We start from the raw sequence: 24,255 nt of genomic DNA on the forward strand, positions 1-24,255 counted from the left end.
CTGTAGTGTAGAAGACATACAGGTTACGAAAATTCAAAACTTCCTTCTTCCTATCCAATTAGGAAACGCTAGATTAGTATATAGTAAACATACGTTTTTACATTATTTAGATTTAAGCCAACTTATTAAGCAAATAGATAGTCTAGTTACGCATTTCAATTACATAAAAAATAGTATTACAACTGTAACCACTACAAACACTATATCCTATCACGCTTTAGCACAGAACATGTTAATAAGAACCGAGTATTTGATCAACACTGTACAGAAAAAATTCGAAAATTTGAATCCTCATATCAGAAATCGAAGAGGTTTGCTAAATGGCGTTGGTAAAATAAACAAATGGCTATTTGGAAACCTCGATTCAGATGACGAGATAAAATACGATAACGCAATTACTTTATTACAACAAAATCAAAAGAACATCATCCATGAAACTAACCTTCAAATTTCTCTCTATAAGAAACTCATTGATCATTACAATAAGTCAATTACTACTTTAAATAAAAATCAAGCAAACTTTAATAATGGGTTACAACTATTTTCAGCCTCTGTATATAACAAAATTGAAACACTAGAAAGTTATCTAACGTTTCAAGGTATGTTGTATCAGATTAATTTAGACTGTCAGTCAACAATAACGTTTATAGATAATATTGAGAACGCAGTTGTATTTTCGAAACTTAATTCTGTACATACGTCTATAATTTCTAGTTACGAGATACTGGACATAATTCAACATTTAGAAAAACTATATTCGGAAAAACAGATTCCTAAATTTTCTAACATTTTAACATACTACCAATTTCTTGGAACTCAAGTATCAATCATTGATTCGAAATTAGTCTTTGCTATCCACGTACCTATACTCATCTCCGAAACATTTGAGTTTTACCACCTTTTTCCCATAATCCAAAATAATAAAATGTACACTCCTAAATTCCCTTACCTGGCACGAACGCAAAATGAAACTCAATCAGAAAAAGAAGAATGTCCACCACTCGAAGGTACCTACTATTGCCGTCAAAATTTTGTCCAAAGGGATAATTGCACCCTTAGTCTACTTGAAGGGAACACTCTCGATGATTGCCAAATTCTAGAAGTCAATATCGAAGAAACAATCATTCAACAAGTTACAACAAAAGAAGTCCTGATAATGCCGATTCAACAAGAAAAAATACTTTCAAAATGTCAATCCGATCGATACCTCGAAATAGAAGAACCATCACTTGTCAAAATCCCAGAAAACTGTGAACTATGGATCAATAATCAACGATACATCAATGACGACGAAATCAGTTACGGTAAACCATTTGTCCTGCCAAAATTAGAAACAAACAAATTATCAACTTCAAAACACTACGAAAAATATAACATAACAAATCTCAATCTCGATGATCTTTTCCAAATCAACGAATTGTCAAGAAAATTGAAGCCGATCCAAGAAACTTCCAATACACAGAGTCATGTAACAATAATCGAAAGCCTTTTAGCGATAATATTCATTATTTTAATAGCAGGTGTTTTGTTCAAATTCAAATCAAAAATTTTAGTATGCCGAAAACACACAAAAGAAAAAAGTCAAGAAAACCTGGAAAGGGCCCAAAAATCGAAAAGTCAATCCATACTTTTCGAGACTTAAGGAGGGAGGAGTTACATACGCCGCTTATCAAGGAAACTTAAAAGCGCAGCAGAAACACTATACTTTCTGAGAAATTGTTATTTAACAACATATGCAGATAAATCTTTCTTTCTTGTAATATCATTTAATATTATTCATTCTCTGTTCAGATCTCTAACAATAAACTTGTGATTGCTAGAATAAATATATTTTTTAAAAACGAATTTTTCGTAAAGAAAACCAAAATTCGAAGGCAATGAATCATACGATGAAAAAAAATGTGGAAGTTGGACAATATTACTAATGAAATAACTGAACAACCCATTGTAGTGATACGCCTCATTCATAAATATAAACTACAGGGAATGTTTATCGAATACACGTCTGGAATAGTTTTAGCAGTTTTTATATGACCTATAAGACGTGATTCCTGTCCCTAGTTTCCTTCTATACCAATAGCGGATATTGACAATATAATATAATAATGATGAGGTCTTGATCTCGTGGTTTTAGTCTTGGTCTTGCTGAAATCCGCAAGATCCAGACCGAGTATGCAAGAATCTTGTGGTCTTTTCGTTGGTTTCGCCATTGTTCAAATATCTAAATATTTGAGATAAATATTGACGAAAAATTTCTCTAACTTCACTAAATCCAAACATCATCCTGGCTTGTTTTCCTCACACAGAAGATGTTTAAAACGAATAGAAGTATAGTTATTTAAGATCTGGAAAATTGAGCCAAAAAAATGGTTAAATGATTAAATAAATATATAATTTATATCTAAAAATTCCATAAAGGACTTAACTTTTTGCATTTCGGACAATAATAGAACCAAATAAGATCGCGTTATTCAGTACTACACTTCGTAGTACTTTTCAATTGTTACTGTACCACTCTCCACCTACCAACATCTTTCTTCTTCTCATGCCGTCTCTTCATTGAAGGTTGGCGACCACGTTTTTAAATGCGTCTCTTTCTCTTGCAACATGAAACTTTCGACGTTGAGATTTGTCCATTTTTTTATGTTACGGATTTCTTCTTCCTGTCGATGCCTTTCTTTCCCTATACTCTACCCTGCATTATGTTCTGTAGCAGTAGATATTTGTCGTTGCGTAAAATGTGTCCTATGTAAGATGTGTTTCTTATCTTAACAATTGTCAACAGCTTTCTTTTGCGACCAATACGTCTTAGTACTTCGTCGTTGGTGATGCTGTCAGTCTATGTTATCTTCAGGATGCGTCGATAGAGCCACATCCCAAATGACTCAAGTTTTTTGATAAAAAAAAATGATCAGAAAAACCCACTAACATAACCTCATTTTATTATATTTCCAGTCTGATAACCTCAAATCAACTTGTAAAGTGCATCGACTTCTCCATACATTTCTTGAACTATTGCTTCTTAGATCTTTTACACGTATCTCGTGATAATTTATCATAATTTTAGATTTCTTTTAATAAAAAATTAGTTTCAGGAACCAGGTAAAAATTAACGTTTCAACCTATTTCGGTATTTATCAAAATATAATCAATAACATCGCACTATCTACTCTTTATTTTCTTCGCCATCCCGTATCTGTGTATAAAAAAACTAACTAAAAAGATAAATGTTTTACTACGATACTTTTTCAATTACGAACTTATCCGCTGGATTTCGTCGAATTTCCCACTCGTGATTTATTCCAATCATTAGTAAAAGACTTTTCGGCATGCCAAATCTTCTAAACATGCCGTGAACATTTTAGATTCACAAATCGGTATAAATCTTAAGAAAAACTTTCATGGATTTCCTTTCAGAAAAACTGTCTTATTTATTTTATTCTTAAAAGCAACCATAACAGTTAACTATTTTGAAGACATAGGAATACCTCTGATAAGAGTTAGCTGCCTTTTAAAGTATTACATGTTATCACTAATATTCCTTGTTTTTTTGATTATACCTAAGTAACGTCATAAATGCCATTATTGTCGTTTCCTTCTTAGATATTGACAAGCAATTTAATAGCATCAGGTACTGTATATTCCTCCTCGTTGAAGGATTAGTTTCGAACTACATATTCCTCCTCGTTGTAGGATTAGTTTCGAACTGCATATTCCTCCTAGTTTGTAGGATTAGTTTCGAACTGCATATTCCTCTTAGTTTGTAGGATTAGTTTCGAACTGCATATTCCTCCTCGTTGTAGGATTAGTTTCGAACTGCATATTCCTCCTCGTTGTAGGATTAGTTTCGAACTACATATTCCTCCTCGTTGTAGGATTAGTTTCGAACTGCATATTCCTCCTAGTTTGTAGGATTAGTTTCGAACTGCATATTCCTCTTAGTTTGTAGGATTAGTTTCGAACTGCATATTCCTCCTCGTTGTAGGATTAGTTTCGAACTGCATATTCCTCCTCGTTGTAGGATTAGTTTCGAACTGCATATTCCTCCTCGTTGTAGGATTAGTTTCGAACTGAATATTCCTCCTCGTTGTAGGATTAGTTTCGAACTGCATATTCCTCCTCGTTGTAGGATTAGTTTCGAACTGCATATTCCTCCTCGTTTGTAGGATTAGTTTCGAACTGCATATTCCTCCTAGTTTGTAGGATTAGTTTCGAACTGCATATTCCTCCTAGTTTGTAGGATTAGTTTCGAACTGCATATTCCTCCTCGTTGTAGGATTAGTTTCGAACTGCATATTCCTCCTCGTTGTAGGATTAGTTTCGAACTGAATATTCCTCCTCGTTGTAGGATTAGTTTCGAACTGCATATTCCTCCTCGTTGTAGGATTAGTTTCGAACTGCATATTCCTCCTCGTTTGTAGGATTAGTTTCGAACTGCATATTTCTCCTCCTTGTAGGATTAGTTTCGAACTGCATATTCCTCCTCGTTGTAGGATTAGTTGCGAACTGCATATTCCTCCTCGTTGTAGGATTAGTTTCGAACTGCATATTCCTCCTCGTTGTAGGATTAGTTTCGAACTGCATATTCCTCCTCGTTGTAGGATTAGTTTCGAACTGCATATTCCTCCTCGTTGTAGGATTAGTTTCGAACTGCATATTCCTCCTCGTTTGTAGGATTATTTTCGAACTGCATATTCCTCCTCGTTGTAGGATTAGTTTCGAACTGCATATTCCTCCTCGTTTGTAGGATTATTTTCGAACTGCATATTCCTCCTCGTTGTAGGATTAGTTTCGAACTGCATATTCCTCCTCGTTTGTAGGATTAGTTTCGAACTGCATATTCCTCCTCGTTTGTAGGATTAGTTTCGAACTGCATATTTCTCCTCGTTGTAGGATTAGTTTCGAACTGCATATTCCTCCTCGTTGTAGGATTAGTTTCGAACTGCATATTCCTCCTCGTTTGTAGGATTAGTGTCGAACTGCATATTCCTCCTCGTTTGTAGGATTAGTTTCGAACTGCATATTCCTCCTCGTTTGTAGGATTAGTTTCGAACTGCATATTCCTCCTCGTTTGTAGGATTAGTTTCGAACTGCATATTCCTCCTCGTTTGTAGGATTAGTTTCGAACTGCATATTTCTTCTCGTTGTAGGATTAGTTTCGAACTGCATATTCCTCCTCGTTGTAGGATTAGTTTCGAACTGCATATTCCTCCTCGTTGTAGGATTAGTTTCGAACTGCATATTCCTCCTCGTTTGTAGGATTATTTTCGAACTGCATATTCCTCCTCGTTTGTAGGATTAGTTTCGAACTGCATATTTCTCCTCGTTGTAGTATTAGTTTCGAACTGCATATTCCTCCTCGTTTGTAGGATTAGTTTCGAACTGCATATTCCTCCTCGTTTGTAGGATTAGTTTCGAACTGCATATTTCTCCTCCTTGTAGGATTAGTTTCGAACTGCATATTCCTTCTCGTTGTAGGATTAGTTGCGAACTGCATATTCCTCCTCGTTGTAGGATTAGTTTCGAACTGCATATTCCTCCTCGTTATAGGATTAGTTTCGAACTGCATATTCCTCCTCGTTGTAGGATTAGTTTCGAACTGCATATTCCTCCTCGTTGTAGGATTAGTTTCGAACTGCATATTCCTCCTCGTTTGTAGGATTAGTTTCGAACTGCATATTTCTCCTCGTTGTAGGATTAGTTTCGAACTGCATATTCCTCCTCGTTGTAGGATTAGTTTCGAACTGCATATTCCTCCTCGTTTGTAGGATTAGTTTCGAACTGCATATTCCTCCTCGTTTGTAGGATTATTTTCGAACTGCATATTCCTCCTCGTTTGTAGGATTATTTTCGAACTGCATATTCCTCCTCGTTGTAGGATTAGTTTCGAACTGCATATTCCTCCTCGTTTGTAGGATTATTTTCGAACTGCATATTCCTCCTCGTTGTAGGATTAGTTTCGAACTGCATATTCCTCCTCGTTGTAGGATTAGTTTCGAACTGCATATTCCTCCTCGTTTGTAGGATTAGTTTCGAACTGCATATTCCTCCTCGTTTGTAGGATTATTTTCGAACTGCATATTCCTCCTCGTTTGTAGGATTATTTTCGAACTGCATATTCCTCCTCGTTGTAGGATTAGTTTCGAACTGCATATTCCTCCTCGTTTGTAGGATTATTTTCGAACTGCATATTCCTCCTCGTTGTAGGATTAGTTTCGAACTGCATATTCCTCCTCGTTTGTAGGATTAGTTTCGAACTGCATATTCCTCCTCGTTTGTAGGATTAGTTTCGAACTGCATATTTCTCCTCGTTGTAGGATTAGTTTCGAACTGCATATTCCTCCTCGTTGTAGGATTAGTTGCGAACTGCATATTCCTCCTCGTTGTAGGATTAGTTTCGTACTGCATATTCCTCCTCGTTATAGGATTAGTTTCGAACTGCATATTCCTCCTCGTTGTAGGATTAGTTTCGAACTGCATTTCCTCCTCGTTTGTAGGATTAGTTTCGAACTGCATATTCCTCCTCGTTTGTAGGATTAGTTTCGAACTGCATATTTCTTCTCGTTGTAGGATTAGTTTCGAACTGCATATTCCTCCTCGTTGTAGGATTAGTTTCGAACTGCATATTCCTCCTCGTTGTAGGATTAGTTTCGAACTGCATATTCCTCCTCGTTTGTAGGATTATTTTCGAACTGCATATTCCTCCTCGTTTGTAGGATTAGTTTCGAACTGCATATTTCTCCTCGTTGTAGGATTAGTTTCGAACTGCATATTCCTCCTCGTTTGTAGGATTAGTTTCGAACTGCATATTCCTCCTCGTTGTAGGATTAGTTTCGAACTGCATATTCCTCCTCGTTGTAGGATTAGTTTCGAACTGCATATTCCTCCTCGTTTGTAGGATTATTTTCGAACTGCATATTCCTCCTCGTTTGTAGGATTAGTTTCGAACTGCATATTTCTCCTCGTTGTAGGATTAGTTTCGAACTGCATATTCCTCCTCGTTTGTAGGATTAGTTTCGAACTGCATATTCCTCCTCGTTTGTAGGATTAGTTTCGAACTGCATATTTCTCCTCCTTGTAGGATTAGTTTCGAACTGCATATTCCTTCTCGTTGTAGGATTAGTTGCGAACTGCATATTCCTCCTCGTTGTAGGATTAGTTTCGAACTGCATATTCCTCCTCGTTATAGGATTAGTTTCGAACTGCATATTCCTCCTCGTTGTAGGATTAGTTTCGAACTGCATATTTCTCCTCGTTTGTAGGATTAGTTTCGAACTGCATATTCCTCCTCGTTTGTAGGATTAGTTTCGAACTGCATATTCCTCCTCGTTTGTAGGATTAGTTTCGAACTGCATATTCCTCCTCGTTTGTAGGATTAGTTTCGAACTGCATATTTCTCCTCCTTGTAGGATTAGTTTCGAACTGCATATTCCTTCTCGTTGTAGGATTAGTTGCGAACTGCATATTCCTCCTCGTTGTAGGATTAGTTTCGAACTGCATATTCCTCCTCGTTATAGGATTAGTTTCGAACTGCATATTCCTCCTCGTTGTAGGATTAGTTTCGAACTGCATATTTCTCCTCGTTGTAGGATTAGTTTCGAACTGCATATTCCTCCTCGTTGTAGGATTAGTTTCGAACTGCATATTCCTCCTCGTTTGTAGGATTAGTTTCGAACTGCATATTTCTCCTCCTTGTAGGATTAGTTTCGAACTGCATATTCCTCCTCGTTGTAGGATTAGTTGCGAACTGCATATTCCTCCTCGTTGTAGGATTAGTTTCGAACTGCATATTCCTCCTCGTTATAGGATTAGTTTCGAACTGCATATTCCTCCTCGTTGTAGGATTAGTTTCGAACTGCATATTCCTCCTCGTTGTAGGATTAGTTTCGAACTGCATATTCCTCCTCGTTTGTAGGATTAGTTTCGAACTGCATATTCCTCCTCGTTTGTAGGATTATTTTCGAACTGCATATTCCTCCTCGTTTGTAGGATTATTTTCGAACTGCATATTCCTCCTCGTTGTAGGATTAGTTTCGAACTGCATATTCCTCCTCGTTTGTAGGATTATTTTCGAACTGCATATTCCTCCTCGTTGTAGGATTAGTTTCGAACTGCATATTCCTCCTCGTTTGTAGGATTAGTTTCGAACTGCATATTCCTCCTCGTTTGTAGGATTAGTTTCGAACTGCATATTTCTCCTCGTTGTAGGATTAGTTTCGAACTGCATATTCCTCCTCGTTTGTAGGATTAGTTTCGAACTGCATATTCCTCCTCGTTTGTAGGATTAGTTTCGAACTGCATATTCCTCCTCGTTTGTAGGATTAGTTTCGAACTGCATATTCCTCCTCGTTTGTAGGATTAGTTTCGAACTGCATATTCCTCCTCGTTTGTAGGATTAGTTTCGAACTGCATATTCCTCCTCGTTGTAGGATTAGTTGCGAACTGCATATTCCTCCTCGTTGAAGGATTAGTTTCGAACTGCATATTCCTCCTCGTTGTAGGATTAGTTTCGAACTGCATATTCCTCCTCGTTTGTAGGATTAGTTTCGAACTGCATATTCCTCCTCGTTTGTAGGATTATTTTCGAACTGCATATTCCTCCTCGTTGTAGGATTAGTTTCGAACTGCATATTCCTCCTCGTTTGTAGGATTAGTTTCGAACTGCATATTTCTCCTCGTTGTAGGATTAGTTTCGAACTGTATATTCCTCCTCGTTGTAGGATTAGTTTCGAACTGCATATTCCTCCTCGTTTGTAGGATTAGTTTCGAACTGCATATTCCTCCTCGTTTGTAGGATTAGTTTCGAACTGCATATTTCTCCTCGTTGTAGGATTAGTTTCGAACTGCATATTCCTCCTCGTTGTAGGATTAGTTTCGAACTGCATATTCCTCCTCGTTGTAGGATTATTTTCTATAAAAATAACATGCGGATTTTGAAAAGGGAAAAACACAGACTTAGGGTAGTGGAATAAAAAATCATTATTTAGATAAAATAAAATTTGTTTATATTTATTGCGACCCAAAAGATACACGACGATTGTCCCTGGTGATGGCAGTAGTTGCTTGAAAAATACCACTATATTAGAAACTGCCCAATCTATACATGTTTCAAGTTTGAAGATGCCACGTTGTTTAGTATTTGTTTGGAAGTTTCAGTAAATTTGTAAAAATGGAAAAAATTGGTCATCGTTATATGATACTATACTTTTTATTTGAGAGGCGTTAGCCCAACCAATATAAAAGCTGAACTAGATTCAACTCTGGGTGAGGCTGCTCCTTCATTATCAACGATAAAATAATGGGTAGCAGAAATGCACCCTATTCGCAAGAATCAGCCCCTCGGATTATTTTCTGTTTCCAGACTTGAAAAAATTGGTAAGTGGTCAAAAATTTTTCAAAAATATGACGATTCTTATTATAAAAAAGATATAATCGTAGAACTTATTGAACATCACTAAGAAAAGCCTAAAGAGCTAAAGGGAAATTACGTTGAATTATAAACATATTTTTTTCCAATTTTTTTGTTTTCTTTGTTGAAGTATGTTCTCTTTTCTTGCTATGGCTCTAGGGTTTACAGCTGATTCTCTTAATCCTTCTGAAAAGTTCAGGACATGAAATTGCTCTAGCAACTGAAGACTGTCATCCACTGTTCCATACACTACAAGGTGTAATGTTCTGCACTTCCGTAGTCTCTTACATTTCAAGCAAAATCTGTACATTGGATTCTTTGCTAAACTTAGCGTCTTCAGATGTTCATGAAGACAACAATGCTCCAACTAGACTTCTGTTAATATTTGTAAATTATTTTTACCTATTACCCTAATTCTCAAACCTGCTTGGATATTGTAACTTTGGAGCTCAGAGTTCTAATGACTGCTTGGCTATCAGACAAGATGATAATTTTTTGCTTTGTGGAACTGGACACATTCGCATATATTTCTGCGTGTTATTTGTTCTCCTATTTTTTTCCAGTATAGACAATGTCGTCAATTCCTATATTTCAGTTATTGAGCACTTTTAACTTATTAAAATAAGTTTCAATCATAAATATGAAATTTCAATTCTCAGCTTTATAAATTATTCATTTTATGTTTCTAGTCTATATTTCAATGTTCGTAGTTTCCCATCTGCTTTGTTTAATTGGCCCATTCTTATTCGTTCATTTAACAACATATGTAGATTAAAACACGAAGATATAGCGAAGTACTTTTCATGTCTTCATTTAACTGTCATGGTGTTTAATGTGGAAAATGGAACTCTACAATATTAAAATTTCTGTTTATGTTTGACTGTAGGACTCACAATGGGTGTAAGTACTTTCGAAATTAGTTTGGTATCCCGTTTTACGCTGCTCTAATGTTGTTATTCCGTAAAAACGGCGATCATTTGCTTCGTGCGCGAACAACTTTTATTGGATTTGGCTGGTCTTGAAAGACCCATACAGTCGATAGGTGTCGATCTTCGCGAAATTTATTCTGTAGCGAAGTGCTAATTCGGGAAACACAGTGATTCGAGATGTTGCTTCATCACCAAAAGTCGAAGCGAATTGATCGACACACTGCTGTTGGTTTAATCCACGTCATAAGTTATAGAACAGCACGAAAATTCCATTTTTTGTTCAAGATGAATGTTTCAATATCTGTAAACAACTCAAATATGATTCAAGTATGACAACACGCTCGGAGTACGTTCACCATTAAAAATGTCAAACTTTATGATGACAATGTCAGATTTGACATATTCAAATCAGTGTTGCCATATCTCAAAACCTAAGTAGCAACCGTCGTATTAGAATAAATTAAAATGTTAAATCACCCACATTATTAATTTTTCAATACATGTTAATAAAATTCCTTGTAAATGTTTTTTTTCTTTTTTTTATTTCCCCTAGGTATAATACTTCTTATGTCACCTGTATAATATATTCAAATAAAAAAGCATTAAAATTATTTTCTGTAACTTTTGTTATTTTTATTATTCGTTTGTGGCGAGCGTGTTGGTTCGCTACTGGATATTCTCTAACCGTTTGTGGCTAATATTATGTTTTATTTATGACCATTATACATTCCTACTCTATTTCGGGTCAAATAAAAACTAATGTTCGTGAATAAAAACTAATGAAACATGAAATTCATTTCACAGTTTACCACAAGTAAATAAATCAAAGTTATCTATCAATTCATGGAATACGAACAATAGAAATGTATTGTATCCTTATTGATAGAGTGCAAATAAGGTTGCACGATTGATTTTTCAAACAATTGCTCTTTTTTTAAAAAACTTGAAATAACATTTCGTTCACATTTTTATGTCTCTATATTTTAACATTATTTTTAATTTGGTCATTACTGCGGGTATTAATTAAAAAAATGTACCTATAAGTTGTCTTTTTTAGTATATGTTTAACGGCGCGACGGTTGACATGTCGAACGCAAAACCTTGCCGCTGTTTTGATACCTTTAGCAATATCGTTAATTAAAGGTTCGCGGCGGTTTCGTTTTACCACTTTGCCAGCGAAACGTGATTAATACCACTTACACGTCAGTTCCTCTTGAAACTAACAATATAATGCGATATCAGTATAACGAAATATTTTGTTATATTTACATGAAATGTAAGAGAGAGAAAAGACATAGACGTAGAATACCTTAACCGTATAAGGTTAGCTGAAATGACAACGAAAGATCTGAACAAGTAGATATCATGATTGCAAAAATCTGCGATTCCAATATCTCCAATGCTAAAATCTTCTATGGTTCCCAGAGCGCAATTAATTCCATATCTAAAACATCCTCCTCTTCATCCTCCAACAATTTTTTAAAATTGGGGAACCGCTTTATAAGTTGTATCAGCAAGGAAAAGACATTCGAATCGACTGGATCCCAGGACACTTTCATATTAAAAGAAATTTTAGAGCAGACCATCTCGCATACTTATGAAGAACCATCAGACTTTCCATCTTCCCTGATGGACCCCATTCAGATGTGGAACATCCCATTGAAAAAGAATATAATAGAAAAGTGGCACTCAACATTTAGAACACTTGATTCGTTGATAGGAAACTTATACATGCAACGTATCAACTCTCAGAGGAGAAACCCGTGGTTTTGCACGGGAACTAACTTATTTAGAAAGAAGATATGCACAATCTTAAGAATAAGCTCCATCCACTGTGCGACATTGTCCTTTTTGCATAAAATTTTTTATAACTGCTCTTTAAATTGTTCTAATATTCACTCTCTGAAGACTACGATAAGAGCTTACTGTCCATTCTCAGTGCACGACATAGTGTTTAAATTTCCAAGCAGTGAAAATATAAAACTTATTTCAAAATTTTTAAGTGCTTCAAAATTATAAACCTAGAACTTGGTCAGTATTAACAAGTTTACAGTGTAAATAAAGTCAAACATGAGCATAAAAAAATAAGAAGTCTCTAAAAGTCACTAAGAAACAAGCCGAATAGCCCTGAAAGCTGGAGCCTTCACAACCTTAAGTAAAAGAAGAAAACGAAGAAGAAGCAGGTCTCAAAATGACTTTAAGGCTGTATGACATTATGTAGTTTCTGTATGGTTTTGGTTGTTGACAAAAACTGTATAGTGTCATATAAGCATGTAGTTTTTGATATCGAATACTGAACATAAATATCATTCACTACCATATTTCTGTACAGTGTCTCCGCAATAGGTCAGGCTCCTTATTTAGTTGAAATTATTTTATTCGGTTTATCGTTATTATGGACTAAACGTAATGGCTGCCTGTATTGCAGTAGTAAGTGTTCCAAACTGTTTGCCAAGGCATTTCTCGGAATAAACCAAAACGGAAATGGATTAGGCCCTGGATTCAAAAGAGAATAAGAGTTCGACTTATAACTAGCTAAATTTATTAAACAGTTTCTGCAAGAAGATCCATTAGCATATAAAAACTTAATTTAATTATTTATATAATTTGGTGAAAATATATAAAGTGAAATCCTATACTCATATTCAAGACATTGTTTTAGTTTTAAAATGGAAACAAAATCAATCAAATATGTTAACATAACAAATACTCAATGCAATGACGACGTAAATGTGTGACAATGAGTTTTGGCAGCTCTATATTACCAATCGAAAATTTTTTGTATTGTCTTCATAGAAGGTTGCCGCCTGTATTTTCAACCATGTTCTTTCACCAAGTAAAAATTATTCTTTACCATCATCCTTGGACCCCAATCCCGGTATTGCGTATTATATTATTGTCCCATTTTAGATGGTAAAAATCTGGTGATCCTAGATGAAACCAATGATAGGTACAAATATAGAGAATGGACCAAAGACTAAAGCATAGAGAGTGGTTACTTTTATTTCTTATGTTTACATGTGAATAAATTCTTTTTTCTTGTCTTTCACAACTAGCTAGTTAAGCTATTAATACAAATACTGCGAAATACATACCACAACCAACATTTAGTCCACACCTTGGATTACTATTTATTCAGATCCATTACCGTGGAAAATAATTGGAATCCAAAGGAGAGCTGACAATATGATAATTTTTACCATCAAAGTTGAAATAATAATTTTACAAAGGTCTTAAAGAGCTTGTTGAAAATATTTCACGATTCTAATTTGAACGTTTATCAAAAATTAGAAAATCATCTCTTGGAAAATTTTAGTATGACTTTTCTGCAAATATTTCATTTTTACATCTTTTGAAATGCAACTGGAGCCACTTCGGCGGCATAAAGTGGAAGATCGACTTCTAGTTTCGTCGACATTGCAAGTTTGCCAACTTTTTACCGAATCAAGAATTAAAATAAATAATAAATTCATCTAGTGAAGTAAATAATTGTGGGCGCCAGAACCATTTTAGAAATTGGATTATTTTGGTCGGTGCAATTCTGTTATTTATAATATAAGCATACCATAACTTTCTAAAAAATTATTATCCGAAACGTACTACGAGATGAATTTGTAATTTATTAAGGATATATCAAAAATGAGGATTGAAAAATAAAAATGAAGTAATAATAAATCAGATCTACTAGATTTATTAGAGTCTAATGAATTAAAAAAGAAATTAGTAAGTCGATTAGGGTCGCACTTATAGATCTAGAAGCAAAACCTAAATTAATTGTGAAAAATCTCATTTTCTTGAACCATGCACAAAAACGTTTCACAGAATGGCAGTCTGACACTAAAATCGTTTTCGTTCAATACCTGAACAACAGAGGAGTTCTGCCACCTCTTTTGTGCGTTGATTCACCAATATTTTCAAAATTTGTCATCCACAACTTTAATGAATTCACACTAGGCGCTGGCGGATTGCGATAAACTTCAAAATGAGTAGGAAAACGACGCTGATCTGCTACACAGCTACAGGTTGGGTAAAACACTTTCACACCAAACGCTCGATGTTGTTTACATGGCGACTAAAATGCTTTGAGGTGGGGAACATAACAGTGAACTTAACAACTTTCATCGACCACTTTCTACGCATCCACAAGCATTAGACCTATCATAATCTACAGTTCAGTGATATGCTAGGAATCTAAGGAATAAGAAGAAACAACTAAAGTGTCACCAAGTGACCAATGCTACTGTACAAGTGGCACTAGAAGCAATTCTGAGCCTGCAGCCTTTGGAAACAGACATATAACTATTCCGCAGGAAATAGGTAGAACAGAAGAAAAAAGAATAAAAGATCTATTAGCCTAAAACCCGGACTATATGATCACTTAAACGGATTGCTAGGAAATGATAAAAATGAACATTTCTATAAGAGAAGAATAGAAGAAGTCGTAAGAAATGAAAATTTGATGTTATATCTGTCAAACAGACATTTACGTAAGGATGCTAAACGATTGAGGGCAAGTGGTGTATTAAATAGAAGTAGAAAATTCTACACAGACAACTAGACAACTTTTGAAACAATAGAGTTGAAAACAACAAAATCACTATTCTGAATTCGTGACTCTATGACACTAGAGCTGCCTCTGCTGGGTATCTGGATACTAAGAAGTAAAAGGCGCAAAAAGTGCGACACGGAATGTAAAAGATCAGACCAACATCTGGATATTTGATGGAACAGAAATGATTTCGCGATACATACAGATGATATAATAAGATTTACGAAACATCCAATCCAAAAAACCTTGGATTGGTCACAGGGAATTGTATTGTTGGTTCAAGGATCCAGAGAAAAAGAAGAGACGATCGAGCAATTGCTCTGCCATTGCGTCGAATTGGAAGAAAAACGACGACAAATGGTAGGAAACGATACAGAATCAGCAGACTTGGACATAGGAAAAGTAAGTAAGAGATGGGAAGGTGGTAAGTTAATTAACTATGTTTCTAAATTGGTCGAAACCTAGGTCGAAGTTACCTGTTTCATCTGACATCGTAAGCTACATAATCGGCAGACAAAATTATTCGAATAGTTGTAGAGAGACTATTCTAACGATCCAATATTTATATATTTGGTGGATATATGCACAATTAAATCAACAACAAATATAGTGAGAACATATAATGAATAACTAAAGAGGTACGCCACTTTAACGTGTTTCTAAAAGATGGCTGTGTATTAAAAATTCCCAGTAAATAAATTTAGAAAACTAATCAATCATCTTTCTCATCATCCCCATTTAATTGACTCCCGTGAACGAAATTTTCCTTTCATTGCTCCAACATAGGGAAGAGATTAAAAATTGACATGAATTCCCGACTACAAAGACCTAAGAGATTAACCTGTCACGGTAGAAAGCTCAGCTAACTATAAATTAATTATTCAAAGATCCACCCTTCCGTAATATTCAATATTTTAAACAAAGATGATATTCAATTTTATTTGATCCCAAAGAAAATTGCATAAACATTGGGTTAATCTTATATTTAAATTATTTAATTACAAACTGTTGAAGCTACTGTTGGAGCTTTGTTGTTTCTTTGAAGCATTGGATACGTTAGTATTTTCACAATATCTAAAGTTTGAAAATACGGTAAAGATTATTGGAGTTGGGACAGATGAAATATAGTTACTGAAACTTTGAAAGACATACCACTGAATATATGGAGTCCTGGTGACCGTTTTTGCTTAATTTCTTCGCTCAAAGGTTGCAATAAGTCCTATAATATTCGCCGTTAATAGTTTTTCCTTTTTCAAGATAGTTAATTAAAATTATCCCACGCGGATCTTGCCTGCAGATGGAACGGTCTTTGCCTCCTTTGTAGCTGGTTCTCCCTTTTCAGTCCATTGTTTTGATTATTCTTTTGTTTCGGATGTGAAGTGGTGGACTCATGTTTCATCCATGGTTATGAAACGGCGCAAAAATTCGATTTTATTTCTGTGAAACATTGACAAACACTCGATGGAAACATATTCACGACGCTGTTTCTCTTCCATTGTGAGCAAACGCTGCAACCATCTTGCGCATATCTTCATTTTCAGTTAATAAGTAATGTACCGCACTTTATATAATACCTACTATGTCTGCTAGCTCGCGCACTTTCAATCGACGATCATCCAGTACTGCTTTGTTGATTTTGTTTCAATGTTTCCATAGTCATCTCATTTGGTCCACCACTTAAATGCTGGTCATCGCAGGTCGTACGCCAGCTCTGCTCCCCAATATTTTACTGTTGATAACGAAGTAGCAGTTTCACCCAGAGTAGAATCAAGTTCAGCTTTTATATTGATTGGACTAAAGCCTTCCAAATAAAAGTATTGTATCACATAACCACAACCATAATTTTGCCATGTTTACAATTTCACTGAATACCTACAATATTGAGGGCTGCCAAACAAATACTGAAAAACGTGGCGTCTTCAAACTTGGAATACGTGCTGTATATTTTTTAAGCAACTACCGCCATCTCTCGGTCAGACCAGGTACTTCTGGGACCATCCTCGTACATTGGTTTTGGAATTTCCGCCGTTTACATATTTCTCGAAGCAGTTTTGATATTAATTTATTTTATTTTTAAAAGACCTACTCAAACTTATGTTTCTATTTAAATCAGTCAATAGAAATCACAATATATGAAATATACAACGCCCTCTAGCATTCATTAGTAAATAAATTGCTTTGAATTTTTATATTTAGTATTGCTGGACGAAAAATCGAAAAAATGTTGTTGTTTCAATTTTATATTCTCAAACACGCCCTCTAGTGTGTCTTTTTCTATAAGTTTTTGCTCCTTGAAGCTGTAATATAATCCATTCTTGAGACGAACGTTCTTAGTTGCTCGCACGGTACTTAGATACTTTCAACAACTTGCATACTCCATATTTATAATATTGACATGCCGCTACAGCTGGAAATGAACTGATGTAATATGCTGATTATATAATTTAATGGGCTTAGCCCAAATTGGTTAATCAAGCAATCTTGAGAGGTTTCCTAGAAACAATAAATTAAGCCCAGTATGGTGTCACAGTAAACGTCAATTTATTATTGGAATAGTAATTAATCACTCAATTCATCATGAATGCACTAGACATGTCCATGAATCCTTATATGTTTACGAATTTACATATATTTGATATACAAAGGGCGCTACTGACGATTATTCACATAGGCACCGAATGATTTATAATCTTTTACTAAATTGTTGATCCTTAATTTTCCCTTATTTTGATTCCAAGTATTTAGTTAGAAGAATGTAGAGGTTAATATAGATCTATTATTATGGGACTATACAGGCTAAGAAAGTGGCAAAACGACTGGAACGTCAAAATGATCTTTCTTAAGTAGGTATGCACGATGATTCTATATTCCCTCGCCTTTTTTCAATAATTATAAGAGAATCGAAAAGCATTTTCAATGCTCTTATCATTCATTAATGACTTTATTCTTTCACAAAAATTGGAAACGATTTAAATTGTTTTGGAAGAATCAGAAATGATTTCTCTTCCTTCCAATCGATATTGATTATAAATTCCTACGGAAAGAATCAGTAAGTAATATTTCTATTCTCTTTTGCTAATTGAAATGGAAGAAAACGGGAATATATTAATTGGAATTTATTTTTGAAAAATTGAATTCCAATTTTTAAGAAACCAAATTGAAAATCCGCACTGGTTGTTTTCTCATTTTCCTTTTGCTGCTGAGAGTTAGAGGAGTAGCAGTTCATGTAACTGTCTACGGTGCTGAAAAATTTTACAAATACAAAATATTTGAGATCAAACCTCGAAAATTATAAACCCTTTCTACAAAATGTGTATTTGTACTACCAATTTTATAAGTAACATATTTCCATTCAGAAATATTGTTGAAACAAATGAAGAAATTGAAAAAGCATATGAAAAAATACCTTATATACAGAGATACACTACAAAATAAAAATTTATTGATATCAGAACTCGGTTGAAGTGCTGCTTGTCGTTGAAGGACATTTGAAACAATTTGTTCAAGAAGTTCATACAAAATATTTATTTTAGGATGAATAAGAATAGAAAACGCGTAAATAATGAAAATAAGACAGAAGAACAGTCATCGTAAAGGTGTTGGATACTATAAAAATACTTTTCTTGAGGAGAGAGTAAATGAAATTGAAACACGAAGTGATGAAAAAATAGTAATACTGATACTTACATACGGCGCAGAAACTAATATTTACGTAGAAATTTAAAGTTCGAGGCTTACTTGGATTTCTGAGACCCTTCGTCTTATCCTTTATCATCCACAATATAGAAATTTAGTTAACAACCTAACCACCCTTCCATATATTTGTCTTTTATAGCCAATTTCTAAAATCTCCTTAACAAAATGAAGTTGTACTATTTCTTTATCTAATTTTGCTATTTATTTGTAACGATGTTTCATCTTACAACATTTAAAGTCGATTTTCCGTCAAGGCAGGGCATTGGTGGAGCAGCAACCTTGGCAAAATCGCTATGGATATCGTGCAATCATTTCTGTTTGACCTTTTCTCCTGATTTTTGGTCCCGATTCCTGTGTCAAGATCATTTTTGAACTCTGTAACTGTCTTTTCTGCATTCTGTTCCCTCGTTACATTTTTCTATCTGTCTGCTCCAACTCCATAGTGTTCAGGTATTCAGCAGAGGCGTACTAATCTAGGAGAGTTCTTACGACAGCGATTCTATTATTTCTAAGGTTGTCTGGCTATTTGCGAAGATTGTTGTATTTCTATTTGATTTACCACTTTCCCATTACACTCCGACAGATATTGAAGGATGTTACATCCACATTGCAGCTCCTGGAAAAAACACCGACCCTCCATATATTAATTTATTCTTTATTATGAGTTTTCAGCTTTAAAGGTAGCTCTACCTCAACTGGATCGGATCCAGACTTAGTATTTCTTTTGCAGTTTGTGCATGGCTCTGGTGATTCCCAATGCTACTGTTCTCTTGAAATAAAACAATAATAATAATAAATATGAATCTGAGACCAATAGAAGGACAACCGAGATGGTTCGGACATTATAACGATGGCAAACCAAATAAGTAAAATGGATCTCGAAGAGTGCAGATGAAAACCAATAAAAGCATAGTTAGAAGATGTGAAGGCGACATAAAGTAAGCAAGACTTGAAATTCGAAGACAAAAAAAGTTTAATTCTCAGCTGTAAAAGTACAGAGAAGAAAGATTAAGTACTTAAGGAGGAGCATCCTGAATTTTATTGGTTATAGAGGTGAATATTTGACAATATAACAAACAAATATTCAAAATACAATAATTGCATCAGTTTCTAACTTATTGTTAACAATCCAGTAACAATCCAGTACCACTCATAGAAAATGAAGCTAAAACGCTCTATGGAGTGGTCTACAAATGACAAACCTTTTTCCAGTTCTTGAGTTATATTTGTTCTGGCTTCAACAAAGTTAGATCTCCGCTTTTTTAGGTGTTTCAATCGAAGCATCTTTTGCGTATACTCCAAATGACGAAGAATTTTAGATCTGAGTGAACTGGAAAATTTTTGTCATCGTAACAGAATATAGTGTTTTGTAACGAATATAGTATATAAATGGACTTACCGAGATCCACATAGTATTTGGATCTAGAGATATCAAAATTCTTTTTGGAGTAATCCACTCCGAAAAGGTATTTCATAGAGGTGTTCTTTCGCTTTTATCTTCTTCGTAACTCTTTCATATAATATAATTTTCGTAGAGACCTTTTCTTCACAAACAATGTGTGACTGTTAATATCTATCTTGGTATCAGAAGCTCATATTCCTTTGGTATTTGATTTTTTCCATAAGTGATGGTGTAAGTATCTTTGTTTTTAATTAGTTCATACAGGTGAATAGAAATTTCTAAGCTTTGAGATGAATGGATGGAATAATACTTCAAGAATTTCCAATTGCAAAAAAATATTTATAATAGTTTCAAATCTTCTTATATAATAAAATCACTTCACAATATATATATATATATATATATATATATATATATATATATATAGGATCAACAGCGACAGTTTGTATTCACATTTTCTTAAGAAGTGGAATTTTACAACTCGAAAATTTAAGAACATCTTACATTTTTCCTAGGGGGATTATATCTTTAAAAAGATGATACATTATCCCGATGGTTACATTATACTCTTAAAGATGCCGTGTTTTTCCGAACGAGGGAGAGTCTGGAAAATATAGAGGAGAGATTTCTTGAAAATATATTGTACACTGTTAATATTCTCCAAAACTCAAAATACAATCTTTTGTATGAAAGATATCGTTAGACTTGTTAGGTTTGAAGATATATTACTCCATTTTTTTCTTAAACTTCTTCATATTTATTAAATTTTTTTAAGTTTATGTCTAATGTTTTTATCTAATGGGACAACAGCAACGAACTACATGGATGTATAAAGGATAAGATAGAGTATAATTCGAGAAACGCTTCAGGACTATCCAAAAGATTCATAGTCAAGTCTAAGGACCTTTTTAAGATATCTAGATACCCCAGTACACTAGTAGTCGGTCTTCTGACAGGATACTACCATATTAAATTCCAGAAGTTTGCAGAATCAGTTGAGAACGCATTGCCATTTACTCGAAAAAAATATAAAAGTAGCTGACGAAATATTGGAATTTGTCGATGGTGATAACGGAGTCTCTTTGAAGAGTATCTTCATAAGTAGAGTTAGTTGAGAATCAATTAACAGGTTTTCAACGGCATAAAGATGAAAATGTGCAAAAAATATAGGCGTGGAGCGACTGGAAAGACAAAACAATCTACCCTCGTCTATTGGGACAACCAGTAACTAGTTTGAGCCTAATTCAAGTTTGCAAAATCTGTTGAGGACCCATTGCCATTTATTCGAAAAAAGTGTCAAAGTAGCCCACGAAATATTGAAATTTGTCCATGATGATTATATCTATTTGAGGAGTATCTTGATATGTGTGTGTTGGCATGTTTTTCAGCGTCATAAGATGAAAATGTGCAAAAAAGAAAACGATATGCAATGGAAAAGAATTGAAATTGGTTTTCTTCTTCAACATGAAATGCGGCGTACAAAGAGTCGGTTTTAATTCGCTGGTATTTAACCACGACAGACTTTTTGTGTCTGTTTACACCCGTTTTACTAACCAGATTTAGCACCACGATTCTTTCTATAAATATAAAATGTGTTTAAGGAAAACGTTTTGGATAAAGCTAAGAAAGAGAACAGATGGAAATCTTGCAGACATTCTTACTTGGATTCATCGTTGGGATTAGTGCTTTTCTAAACAAGAGCAGTACTTAGTTCTTTCTACAAATCACAGTATATCTTTATTATACCTCGCACATACTTTCTAAAAAGGATATTTGCATAATAATAGTCTTTAACAGAAAATTCTTCGCTTTTATTTGTTTTGAATTTCATTATACGAATAAAATAAATCCTGTATTTATATAAAGGACCCATATTTATATAAAGGCTATACCTAAACTTTTAGTCTAAAACCAAAATAACTTTAAAAGAAAAGAAGTATAATTGTAAATCTGTTTGGATAGGACGAAAATGGCATTTTATGAAAAACAGATTAAAAAGTCATCTACATAAAATAAAAATAAATATGTTTTATGACAGTTTTAAAGGTAATATCAAAATCAATTAATTTTTTTATATTGCTTAAAAATGTATTTTTTTATTTCAGTTTTCAGTTTTAGTTTGGATTAAGTCACAAGATGTCTAATATCAAATTAGTTAGTAGAAAGACAAAATATACATCTATTCATTCAAAACCATGATGAGGCGAAAATTTACATTGAATTTCCATCCACAGCACGAAATCACATTAACATTTGTCAATAAATGGAAAGGAAACATGTCGAGTCCAATTTAACTTAATAAAAATTCTCCATTAAAAAGAAAAGTGAATTCGTATTGTTTCATCTGGAACTATCACAATTAATTTGCCTATCTCGCCTCTCCATCCAACATTTCGCTTTTTTTTTGTTATTTTTCCCTTCCCTTTCTACCATGCTCTCTGAATAATACGTCGTCTTTGGTACGAGAAGGCAATTAAAAAGTAGAAGAGTGTATTCTCGTAATAATGACCAGAGGCTCTCTCCAAACCCCTGAGCAAACTTTCCGAGGGCTACAATATCAAGCTCAAGGAAAAAGTGAAAAACCCTCATAAACATATACACTATTAAAATGAATATGAGTTTTTTCGTGTTTTGGACCACTTAATAGGACTTAATAAGATTCGTATGTCATATATATCCTAAATTAGGTAATTCCTTCGAAAATTGATCAAAGGTGACACAATAGAAGTATACACAAATAATTTTCATCGTCAAATTAGAAAAAGCAATCTCATGAGGTATGACTATCTTGACTTCTGGCTACTGTCAACAAATCAGCATAGCCGTAACTTCATTTGCAGCAGAGTTGTTTCACCGAAATATGTTAAGTGTAAAGTAGAACAACAAATCTTTCAAAATGTGAAATTTCACAAGGAACTTGAAAAAGCGGAACTGGAACACATAATTTATTGAAATAAGTATATGACAGGGTACGAATCTCACGTCCACGTGTTTTTGAATGACGTTAGAACCACAAGGAGCTCGCATAAATGTTTTTTTCTAATACATTGTATGCCATTGAGAATTATCCCCATTTATCGCTAATGATGTTTTTTTACGCATGATCCTGAAAAGAACCGCGGGATGGGAGCGCCCATTTTCAACGACCATAAAATTGAGCAAATCAAAATTCAAACCATTTGCGATATTTATATACCTTGAATAGGCTCCCTGTGGTCAATTTATTAATTAACATGACTACCTTTATGACTCATTCCGCATCGTCTGTCAAGAGGTTCAGCATCGCAGATAAATCTACATTATAAAGAACAATATTTGAGTTCGTTGATACGAGACGCGTCTTGAAGGAGGTAGCAGAATTTTAGCACTGTTTAAATCAATGCAAGGTTTGTAACTCATATCAAAGAAACTGTATTAAATGAAGAATTAATTAGTTGATTCACATTTTAACTACTTAGAGTATAGCTAATTATCCCTTAAGTACTAAAAACCAATAAATGTGAATATGGAAATTGAAATCATTTAGATTCATACTATGACAATCTGTAAAACTAATCAGCGCAAAAATTATGAGTAAAACCAAAAACCTCTCATCATCATATTTTTTTATTTCTTTCCCATTCCTTAAAAGTAAATTCTACAAAATCACTGGTTGCTTCATCAAATATTTGTATTTCAAGCTTTTAGAAACTATTTCAAAATGAATATTGCTGTTACTGTTCTCATTGTTTAACTCAGATCCTCTTGGGTTTTAGGAATTTCCACTGGCTACATATTTTTGTTACCAGAATTAAAAACAAAGTTGGATTTGTTAACAAACTTTGAATCCGTCTATAATGTATGGTGAATATTTATCCTACATTAACATAATTATTTTCACATAATTAATATCAAAACATTGTCAATTTTTAACAGTGTATAAAATTGCTTGCCGGCTTTACCGAGTCCTTTGATTTCAGTCTCAGATTCATTAGAGCATCATTAGTATTTCGAAGTTGTAAAATGCTCGCCTCGTTGGTACTTTGATAAATGCGACATAAGAATACGAGTAAATTGGAGATGTGAGGTCGTTGACGAATTCGCTTTAAAAGGCAAAGGCGTAGACCAAATGACCCACTTGTAACTTTTGCAGAAATGTAAATTAAGATGTTTATAGTTTTTAACCCTCCAAACAGATAAAGTAGGTCGATGATGATATTAATGTGTGTAGTTACCACGAAACATTACAGAATATGAAGCAGTGTATTTATTGAAGATGTAACGTGTCTAG

The 24,255-nt window shown here is 34.2% G+C and overlaps 1 protein-coding gene across 2 annotated transcripts in view; it reads left to right on the forward strand.

The window, feature by feature from the left end:
- Window positions 1-24,255, forward strand: part of LOC130446745 (leucine-rich repeat-containing protein 24) — a 285,233-nt gene that overhangs the window by 168,993 nt on the left and 91,985 nt on the right. The gene's annotated exons all lie outside the window — the stretch shown is intronic.

Source organism: Diorhabda sublineata, chromosome 7, assembly GCF_026230105.1.
Source record: "Diorhabda sublineata isolate icDioSubl1.1 chromosome 7, icDioSubl1.1, whole genome shotgun sequence".
NCBI classification, from domain to species: domain Eukaryota; kingdom Metazoa; phylum Arthropoda; class Insecta; order Coleoptera; family Chrysomelidae; genus Diorhabda; species Diorhabda sublineata.